The 8,788-nt window shown below is 37.5% G+C and overlaps 1 long non-coding RNA gene across 4 annotated transcripts; it reads right to left on the reverse strand.

The window, feature by feature from the left end:
- Positions 1 to 6,216: 6,216 nt before the first annotated feature.
- Positions 6,217 to 8,482, reverse strand: LOC132056604 (uncharacterized). Of its 4 annotated transcripts, XR_009414862.1 has the most exons (5): positions 8,262 to 8,482; positions 7,582 to 7,940; positions 7,097 to 7,420; positions 6,603 to 6,896; positions 6,217 to 6,286 (listed from the first exon to the last, which is right to left on the reverse strand). It is a non-coding gene; the product is annotated as an uncharacterized LOC132056604 (long non-coding RNA). The 4 variants fall into 4 exon arrangements; XR_009414860.1 differs by having other exon boundaries at positions 6,217 to 6,896; positions 7,097 to 7,435; XR_009414861.1 differs by having other exon boundaries at positions 6,217 to 6,896; positions 7,582 to 7,963.
- Positions 8,483 to 8,788: the final 306 nt, after the last annotated feature.

Below are 8,788 nucleotides of genomic sequence, written 5' to 3' on the forward strand. Positions count from 1 at the left end.
AGAATTAAGCGCTAGTTTGGGATTGCATGCCTAAATGCCTATAGCTAATGTTAGTATTTAATGACGTATTGTAGATCTTGGGAAGTCCACGACGTAAGTTTGGATTAGCTTGGAGAGCGTACATGTGTAAAGCTCGCCCTTTCTTTCGTTGGCATGTCCTAGTGTAATTAAGCTATGACACGAGCTTCGATGTAACTCCACTCTTGGGTTCCGAGTACGTTTATGATTCATATTCGCTTATTGATGTTGGTATCCTTAATATGGTCATGCTACGGTCTTTATGTCTTTAACATGATTGGATTTAGAATGTGTATAAACGGTTTTGCTCCTAAAGAATCCTATGCCTAGAAATGTCCGTAACTTTCGTAGATGGAAACTCTAGGATTGCTTTGAAACGTTCGTAGAAAGTTTTGTAGCGCATAATGATGTTAACTTTCATGGGCGGGCCCGGATTGGTTGATGCATATCCGGGGTCCCCGAGATTTACTTTTGTATAGTCATTACGACTTGTTTTTGAAAGAACTTAACATGATTTCCGTTTTGAATCTCGAGCGTCGACTACTTACTTATCCATTGAGTCTATGATGATGATTTGTATGCATATGGTTTCTCACTACTCGCTCGTGCGAGTCGTTACTATTTCCTTCATCGCGTCCCGGCCAGGGCATGTATTCGTGCATTCCACCGCATTGTTCATCGCGTCCCTCACTAGAGGGCCGGGCACGTTATATATATATATATATGATATGATGATATGGGGGAGGCGTCCAGATGGCATATGTGACTCTATTCACCGCGTCCCTCCAGAGGGCCGAGGCACGTTACATGTACATGCACATGATGATTTTACTTACCGTGTCCCCGTTAGAGGCGGGCACGTTATGCTTGCATATGTGCATGATGATTTTCCATTTATGTCACTCAGTCTATTTACGATTTTGAAATGCATGATTTATGTATCAAGGTAAGCTTTATGAGTTTCTGGTTACTCTACTATTTTTTTGTCCTCCTTATTTCCGTACGATTCTGTTTATTATATTTCATGCTTTACATGCTCGCATATATTCCGTACCTGACCCCTTTTCTTAGGGGCTGCGTTTCATGCCGCGTTGGCATGTATTCTTTTGGTGCATATATGTCTATGTTTATTCGGGGGTACGGCGGGCCCCCGTCCCGTCATATGATTTCGTTATCACTCGTAAGTCCGTAGACATATATGTGGGTTGTGGGTAGTATCATTCGCCTGCGTTTGCGTTCGCACATTCCGGTGTTATATGTATGATATATATATATATATATATATATATATATATATATATATATATATATATATATACGTATATGCGTCACCGTGCCTTTCGTACGTATGAGTTCTTAATATGTTTGCTATGAGCGGATTATAGTAAATAGAGGGTACGAGTGCCCGCTCGCACCAGTCACGGCCTCACGGGGGTTGGGTTGTGACACGTAGCCTTTCTCTTTACAGGTATTTCTGAAATACATAACACACGGTTAAGGAGAAGGAAGTTCTTATATCATAGCTCTATCGCACGATCTTATGAAGAAAGAAGGTCATTCATTCCTAAAATGCCCGCAGCCTCTAGTTTATAAGTGTGGCGCACAACACACCCATAACCAAGACTCTGCGGACATAGCTCGTAGACACACCTAGGACAAAGGCTCGATACCACTTTTGTCACGACCCACCGGAGTGCCGCGACCGGCGGCCCTGCTAACCCACTCGGGCACCTCTTATCATACTTTCACATTTACATCTAGGTGAGCCACATAGCTAAATCATACTTTCCATCAATTATTCATACTAATTCCATTGGGCAACAATACATATATATCACCACCAATAACAATGCCCATATAGATGTACATAAGCCGACGAGGCTAACAAAATGATATCCGAAATATAGGCCGACAAGGCTAAATACTTCTAACCATATACACATGTCTACGAGCCTCTAAGGAGAGTATGTCATATCATATAGGTAGGACAGGACCCCGCCATACCTATAACTATGTACACAAAAGAATAAATACCAAAAGCTGTAGCTCCGAATGAAATTGAGCTCCGCTTATGTAGTCCCCGAGTAATAAAGCTATAGATCATGTCTCCTCACTGGCCGGCGGCATGACGCAGCGTCCACAAACAAAAGGACGTCAGTACGAAGAATGTACTGAGTATGTAAAGCATGATCAACATCATTATGAAAGCATAATAGACAACATAAGAAATAGCATAGGATGGGAGATAGTAGCATCATCGTCATAAACACTTACTTGCTTTTCATAGGGACTTTCCATTTCTAATGCGTGATTGTGTACATACATCCGTATTTGTTTCCGTACTCATTTACAGTTTGTATCCATTTTTGTATTTATAGCATATTCGTATACATATCCATATCATGTACATAACATACCCGACCATGAAGGTTCGGTGTTTCGCATACCCGACCATGGCAAGGCTCGGTGAGTATACATACCTGGCCCTACCAAGGCTCAGGGTTATCCGTACCCAACTGCAGTGGTGCGCGCACAATATATATATTCTACCCGGCCATATAAGCTCGGGGTTTCATAATAGCCATACATAGACACATATACATAAAAGCTCATAAGCATCTTTAGCATCATTACTATCGTCGTTCATTACATCTATCCCTAGAGGATTACTCATCATAGGAGGAATTTAGTACAATCGTAACATATCGAGATTCATGAGCTTAGTAGCTTTTAAAGATAGAATCATTTGGAGGACATCATAGGCTCATAGAAGATTAGATATTTGGCCAAGGAACCATGCCTTATGAAAGAAGGGTTAGCCTTATATACCTTTCCGTTCAACTATTCTATCACTTGCACGTTCTCCTTCAATGCTCACGTTTCTACCTTCATTAGAGTTATACTATCATTAGAAAATCGATAGCTTAGCATACATGACTAAAGATAGAGAAAATTGACAACATCTCCTTTATTTATACAACTTCCTCCATATCATATATCAAATCCCAAACATCAATAATAACATTTACAACATCATAACAATAGTCTTTATTCACCTACATTATCCTTACTTCTCAATTCACTTCCAATCATCCATATCCATGGTCATAGCACACGATTACATTCATTCATATACAATGTCTATCCCATGTTCTTAACATCATTTATAACATAACCATAATCACAACATATCAAGAATTATGACTCAATCCAAGCTATTACTCAAAAACGACACTATTCCCACATTCATGACCCATTTTCTATATTCTTCTACAATCCAAGTGTTTCAACTTCTCAGTACCTTAAACAACATGGAAATACCATAAAACTTACCTTAGATGGTGTAGGAATGAACCTTGGGTGGAAACACTTCACTTGAGCAAAACCCTAGTTTTACCTTCACTTGGATTCCTTGTCTTGGATGAACTTTAATGGGTTTCTTACACTTGATTCTCTTGGTTTGATGAAGTTGATCACTAATATCCCTTGAATTCTTGTGGGAGAAGTTTGGAGAAATGTTCTAGAGAGTTCTAGAGAGAAGGGGAGTGAAGGGGAAATGAAATGAAATAACTTGGACCCCTTATTAATAATACTCAAATCTGCCCCGACCATTTTCTACGGACCAACATACGGTCCGTATAAATTATATTGACCGTATGTCTGGCCGTATATTTGGTCCAGTGAGATGTACTAATCTGGGCTGATTATACGGCCAAACATACGGCCACCAGTATGTTTTATACGACCAGTATGTTGGGCCGTATAATGCCCAGTTTTTCCGAACTCATTCTCGTCGACCCGTTTGATCTCCAATCCTTATGGAACCTTCTTAACACTTGTTTATCACCTCATTAATAATCTAAGGGATGTTATAACTCTTCTCCAAAACATCATTAAATCATCATTAACTTGTTACTCGTAAATCCTTCCCGATACATATCGTATATCTTGCCTTCTCTTGGCAAATTTTCTTCTCTTACCTCGAATGTCTTTGAAATCTTAATTAGGATAATAAAATGTCATTCATTGCTTATTGAAATACCATAAACTTCATGCTCTTTGTTAGTCTATTCACTGTGCATCAACGAAAATTTTTTTGAGGTGTAACATAAGTGGTCTCCTTATATACACTTTAGTAATTCTCCCCTCATGAGCTAGTTTTTGGGGTTGAATTAGGCCCAAGATCCATTCTTTATAATTCTAAACTTCTATTTCACTCTCTCATAGATAGTGAAGCACGATCGATTGGCTAGAGAGATAGAGCCAGCGCCTGCGTTGCAGGACCTGCCAGAGGTCGAGCACCAGCAGCTGCTCAAGGCCATGCTCCTTATCTCCTGAGTCAGAGATTGTTCCTAGGATGAGCCGATTAAGGCAGATGAGATGGGATCAACACAAGCATCACCGGGTTTCGTTGCTACTCTTCTGCTTCAAGATACTTTCGTGGGCATGTTGAGTTTCCGTGAGGATATGACTAAGGTGGGTATTTTAATTACCAGTCACTCCAGATGGTTCTCAGTCTAAGGTTGGAGGTCAGACTCCCTATCAGATGATTGCTCTAGGATTTCAGACTCCAGAGGCGTAACCAGCTACAACTGTAGCTCCCTAGTTAATGGGTATGCCATCGCCTGGCATTACTCCACACCCAGGCGCCCAGCCTACAATGACAGTAGAAGATCAGAAGAGGTTTGATCCGTTCAAGAGAATGAACCCACTACAGTACAGTGGAGATCCTGGTGATGGTGCTCATGAGTTCTTGATCAGTTGTCACGAAAGGTTGCACAATTTGGGGTTGGTGGACTCCAAGAGAGTGGATTCAGATAAAAGTATATGTCGAAGTCTAAGGGCTTGTTGGGACATGATTTCAAATTAATGATTTGAAATCAGGTTGTTTTAAAGTTAAAATTTTGGTTGGACATGCAATTTGGGTTCTTATGTTGTATTTTTTTTTCTCATATAAATAAAAACCCCACAATTTGTGAAACAATCAAAACTTTCCCAACTCTCATACAATCTTACCAAACGAGCAAACCATAGATCATAAACAAGGTATTGGAATATCCTAAGGCGCCGCATTAATAAATCTCATATGTCCATGTTCCTTTTATAAATAAATGCTTGTAATTACATAATATTACAAACTTTCAAATACACATAATTTTACATAGATTCACTGGTCCGAAAAATCAATAATAGTAACTAGACATTCTTTAGTATAAGGCTTCTACATGATATGAACAATTTATTCATGTCGAACACGAGTCTTTTTTTGCAAAATTTAAATTGGTGGGGTTTTTTTTTTTTTTTTTTTTTTTTTTTTTTTTTACAAAATATAAACTAGTTTATATTTTGAAATCACAACTTGACATTTGAAATTCTACCTTTTGAAGATTTTGAAATTAAAATTGAAGTTTTGTGCAAATTTAAAAAACAAACACTTATTTCAAATCAAAACTTTGAAATTGGAATAAAAAAATCTACGGCCAAACGCCTACTAAGATCAGTACGAAGTCACTAATCTGCACAATTTCATTGGAAAAGGACATGAAGTACTTTCTAGGTTAGTACAATAATACTAATCCAATATTTCTCTTTCCAAAATAGTCCAGTAGAAGAGAATAGGAGGGAAGTGCAAACCACAAGATTCCTCGACATGCTCCACTCGTTTCTTTCATTTCTTGCAAAGGGCAGGCAGTTGCAAATATGATACTATCTTAGTGCAAGTGAGTGAATGAGCGAGAGCAGTTCGGCAAGACAAAATATCGATGGCTTCAAATATCTATAGATAGGTATGCCTGTGCTAAGCACGGGCCCAACATTTTATAATTTCAAGTAGGTTGGCTGAAGTTAAGGGGCGTGAACATCTTCTGGCCTGTATACGTACAACACAATTTTTAAACTTATTCTCTCACTTCTTTTACAGCAATTACACCGACACAAGGAAAAGAAACCAAATATATCTTGTTAATGCAAGTCCATTTTACATCCATCTAAAAATTATTCCGCTTGAAATGTCAAACACGTGATGGAAACCTCTTGACGATGAAAACAAATACTATTTCTCCTGTAGGGAGTAACCTCCAACAATAAACTAAAAGGTTTCAAAGCCGATATGGGAAAAAACATTATGACAACGTACAAGATGCCAATTTGTAACACAACTTATATTGGGAAACTGTTGACACATCTAGAAATTAAAAAAAAAAAATCTCGCTTCCACTTCACATCTGGAGCATCCAAATCAATACCTACTCTTTGGCATCTGAGTGTCCTGAAATGACCAAAAATCAGAAGCCAAATCAGCACTCAGAAAGCAAAAGAGGGAATTTTGAGCACCAATTTTTTTTTTTTGGAAATGACCAAGAGTCATATTCATTACAAAGTTCTAAGCATCTACATAGAAAAATCCTATGGCTATCATAAGAAGGAGTATTTATAAGTGCATTTTGTTTCGAATCATTTTAGACAGTGCAAACAACTTACTACAAATGACAAATATTACTGCAAAAAGATATTTCGTTCCAGGATGTGCATCCAAGCCACCTACCACTTCATCATATTACTTGTATCCTTCAATTCAATCGTACCTTATATACCATCATATTGTTTCCATGCTACCCTTCAATGGCTCAAAGTGCCATTTGCACAAACAGACTCAAAGTCTAGCGGATAGAGGAAAGTGAACTTAATACTCTTTTCCCCTGCTTTTTCTAAATGATTGCCAAATTATATTCACAAACCACATAGAAAACGGAGATTGGGAACTCTTCTGATAAGCTTGTATTCAAAATAAAGAAGAATATAATTCTCTTCCACTTTGTCTTGTTGTTTACTCTCTCATGCAACCTTTCCAAACCCCTATTCACTTTCTGTCTTTTTTCCTAAAAGAGGCAATAATGAAATTAATACCAGGCAAAGCAAATAATGAAATGAAATGTAAAGCTAATGCTAGCAGAAAGTCTATATCATTCAATTAAAACATCTTTTAGTTCAGTACGTTTTGAAATAAAAGAACACTCTTTTTCCTGAGAGATGTAAGGTATTAACATCACCTAATTAAAACACTAAAGAGTATGTATACCTTCATGTAGCTCATACCAAGATCCTTTCTTGAATATCCTCCGCCCAAATCTAGTCCACTTGTTGGTTCATCAAGAAAGAGTATTGTAGGCCTCATTAGAATCTCAAGTGCAATACTAACCCTCTTCTTTCCTCCCAAGTAATACCACGTACGTGTCAATTCCCAACAAACGTATCAGCACAATCTTGTGCCATTTAAACAATTGTGCTATCAACCAGTGGCCGTTTCTCTGATAATGGCATCTTGTAGGGGAGACGCAATTCAGCTGAATAGTAAATCGTCTCCGGAACTGTTAGCATTCCAATCAACACAGCATCCTGTAACCTGTATTACATATGCCTGTGTATATCAGTTAATAATTGTACTCTTCTCTCTTTTCAAAAGAAAAGAAGTATAAGAGTAGAATTAAGTACTTACTACAGTTCCAATTTTATTTAAAATATATGAAGATATATGATTAATCCATAGAATTAAGCTTGGTGTACCTGCAATACAACGATTAGCAATCCCTCCGGAAAATGGTTATATTTTTGGAATACGAATCCTCCTCTGCTCCTTCACAGCATCTCATTTTTGTAATTCCTTTCTTCTCGAAGTAAATGCAATTGATGTATGCTACAAATGAACAACCAACAATACCAAAGATTTCATTGTTGGAAAAAAAAAAAAAAAAAAAAGAGTATAAATAACAAGTATAAATAATTACACCTTGCATCTTTAGGTGTGGAAGACAACAATAGACAGCATGATGAACCAAATCTTGAATTGTGGCCCCAGAGCCATCAAGCTAAGATAAATTGACTTTCTTCTGATAGAGTCCTCAGTGCTCCTAGAAATTTTCCTGCTACAACCCAAAAAGGACAAAGACTACTCAAATAAGATGACTCGGGCACATCATCAAACACCCTGAGTGCATAGTCTACTTAAATATTTCAGTCAAATTTGCTACCTTAAATTTTTCATACGACGGTTTAATTCTGTACTAATTAGTAATTACCCAAAGACAAAATTCATCAAAGAGATAATACATGTACAATTACTAATACGTAGGTAAAAATTTCAGGAAGAAATTACATTTAAGAGAATTCCAAACTAACTTATACACAACAAATTGTGATTATCAATAACAATAAACCAAGACCATGAAAACCAATTCAATACTCACCGGAGTGATTCACAAGCGCGGACCAACTCTATCATTGCATCAACTTTTTACAAAGAAAATATAGTAAGCAAAAAAAGATAAGAAGATGTGAGTGAGTAAGAGAGGCAGTGCAATAGGAAACCAACACCGAAGAATGAAAAAGGTGAATTGGAGATGGAACTGAAGTGGAAGTCAGATGTCCACAAACATTAAAAAGGTAGACATATGTTGCCCGAAAACGGAAAATAGAATAGAAAATAGACACGTAGTATATATATTGATGATAGGCCCACAAAACCAAACTTACAATACACTTTACTTTACAATATAGTATTGTTGTGTTCGTCCCACCGTTCGTCACCGTAGTCCCATTTCTAGAAATAATTTATCATGGGTGAGGCACAACCAATAAAAGATGTGTAAGGCTCACCCTTTATTAGACAAGTGGAATGCGTAGGTCCCATCAATAATTTTGCTTTTCACACCTTTTATTCTTCTTCCTTTTAATTCGATTGGTCACCTTTTATTCTTTTCACCCTTTCTAATTT

This window comes from Lycium ferocissimum, chromosome 5 (assembly GCF_029784015.1).
Source record: "Lycium ferocissimum isolate CSIRO_LF1 chromosome 5, AGI_CSIRO_Lferr_CH_V1, whole genome shotgun sequence".
Taxonomy (NCBI): domain Eukaryota; kingdom Viridiplantae; phylum Streptophyta; class Magnoliopsida; order Solanales; family Solanaceae; genus Lycium; species Lycium ferocissimum.